This window comes from Arachis ipaensis, chromosome B4 (assembly GCF_059453495.1).
Source record: "Arachis ipaensis isolate K30076 ecotype BB chromosome B4, ASM5945349v1, whole genome shotgun sequence".
Lineage (NCBI taxonomy): Eukaryota > Viridiplantae > Streptophyta > Magnoliopsida > Fabales > Fabaceae > Arachis > Arachis ipaensis.
In genome coordinates, this window is record NC_142439.1 from 111,352,880 (window position 1) to 111,355,620 (window position 2,741).

Sequence of the window (2,741 nt, forward strand, 5' to 3'; positions counted from 1 at the left end):
TATTCATTACTTTTTCAGCATTCCAATTTCCTACTGAGAATGTGTGGTTTGTTCTCACCCCAAAATCTTCCACCCTTTCAGTGACATAGGTTCGAAGACTCAGTATGAGGCCGCAGACGAATAGTTGGAATTGTTTAAAGGTTTAGTTATTTTCATAGAGTTCCCTCGCCTTTATCGATTAGAACTTTATTTTATCCAGAGGGATAGGTAATGTATTCGAGTTTTATATTGAATTTATTTGTATAGAATTTATTATTAGTAATAACTATGTGATTACTATTACTTGGTGATATTTGATATATGATTTCAATTAATAAAAACAAAATTTTTAGGCATTTTATTAAAAATTGAAACATGACATCAAACTAAAGGCTCAATATTAAAAAGTTAATAAGGAAAATGAGTTAGTAATGCCTTACTTTTGGTACGATCATGACGTGATAAAAGTTAGGGTGTTATAGATGCAGCAGAACAAATTAGGAGTGACAAAGGTAAGGAGAAAATTGTTGCAGGTTTAGGTAAAAGTGTTGATATTTTGAGATCTTTGATGTTATAGAATCCAATTAGCTTAAGGGAAAGGCTTAATCTTGCCCCTTTGATCCTTGGGTATGGTAAGAATTCTCAACCCTAATGAAATATTTGATTTGTTGTGTTTGGGTGTTGAGTTTGTATATGTGGGTGTTTTATGATGTGTTTTAGGTAATATGTATGTAAGTGGTTTGGAGCTTGATTGAGTTTTTGGAAGCTTGAAAGTAGACTTTTGGTGCTGGAAAATCTATTTGGGAGGTGTTGAGCCTTGAAAGCTTGAAGAAAAAGTGAATTAGAGGTGTTTCTGGGTTGGACGAGAAATCAGCCAAAGTATGGTTTCGGTTTCCTGTATCTAAATTGTAATGTAATGTAAAAACTTAGGCTAGAGACCCTAGGATAGGAATTGAATTTGAGATGTTGTTGATTGGTTATAATGGATTGTATGGATTATGTGGTTATTGGTTTTTGAAGGTGGAATTGATGTCTTTGTTGATGATGTGTGTGATTTGTGTATGATGATATTTGGTATGTATAAGGGTTGATTTGAAGTTGAAATTGTGCTTGATTTGGATAACTGGTTTTGTATGTTGAACATTGTGGAGTTGGAAGTCTTGGTTTTGGGGTTTGATGAAAATGGAAGGTTGGTAATTGAGAATGTATATTGTGAATTGTTGAACTTGGATTATTGAGTTAAGATTGATAAAAATAGAGAATTAATGTGTTGTGAATTGAATGAGGAAGTTGAAATGTGGTTGAGGCTGAATTGGTATGGTTTTGGTTGAATTTAAAGGGGTTTGGAAAGTGTATGTTTGAAAATTGAGGCTTGGTTGTTTTTGTGAAAATTGTGATTTTGGCCCAACTTTGGCAGAGTATAACTTGGTCTCCGGACCTCCGATTTGTATCAAACTTATTTAGAAATAAAATATGGTCTGAGATGTTTATGCCGTTCGAAGAACGGAGTAAAATTGTTTTAAAATGAGGAAGTTATGCTCGATCAAAGTTTAGTGTGCAAACTAAAAAATCTGGACTTAGCAGCTTTTTGGTGGTGCTGCTGCATTGTATGCGTACGCATACATTCCATACGCGGACGAAAAGGGCAAAAATGTATGCTCATGCATACGCGTGGCCCATGCGTACGCGTGACCTGGGGTTTTTGTGTACGCAAACTCCCTCATACACGGCCAGTCGTTTCTGCCTGGTGCACATGCGTACGCGAGAAGGGCAATGCATATACGACTTGGTCCAAATGCGCACTCACGCGTACTCATGACCCACACGTACACGTGACCCAGTTTTCAGCAAATATGAGTTTTGTATTTTTATAATCAAATTTCAAACCTCTAAGCTTCTATTTTTACTCTTTTAGCTCTAGATCTTAGTAGTAAATAATGAGATAAAGCTAGGAAAGAGGAGGTATCTTGGTGATGAAGTAAGGTTGGTAAGTGATGACTTATATATGGAAAATGTGAATACATGAAGTATATGTGATGCCATAGCAATGATGAATGGTTGTGAAATGATTATGAATGACTGTGAATGAATGTGATGATTGAGACTTCGTTCATGATGTGAATGTGTAAGTTTCTCTTTGTTGTAAGGTGTGTCGGGCACTATATCCCATGAGTGTGACAGGCACTATATCCCAAGAGTGTGGGAGCACCTTACCCTGGAAAGTGTGTCGGGCACTATATCTCTTGAGTGTGACGGGCACTATATCCCAAGAGCATGGCATGGCGGGCGCTATATCCCAAGAGTGTGGGAGCACTTAATCCCAGGAAATGCGACGGACATTATATCCCATGTGACAGACACTATATCCCAAGAGTGTGGAGGCATAGAGAGACGATATCCGGGATAGCTGCTGGGTGTGTCAGATTCTGGTAAAGTAACCAACACGTGAGCTCACGGCCAGTTGAAAAGACATGCATCATACGCATCTATTTGTCTTGTTTGAGTTTGAATTATTTGGGATTGTCTTTGTGAAATTACTATACTTAGTTGCTATATGATCTTCTTGCTGTAACTGCTATATGATCTTCTTGCTGTAACTGCCTTATACTTGTGTTTACTTTGTCTGTTTTGTTTTTCTATGAGGTTCTATTAGAGTTTCAGAGGATTAGAGGAAAGGTGATGATTTAGGGGTTAAGTTAGAATTGAGATAAGTTAGAACTCTTTAGATACCTTGCCTTATTTTATGATCTTAAATGTTGGTT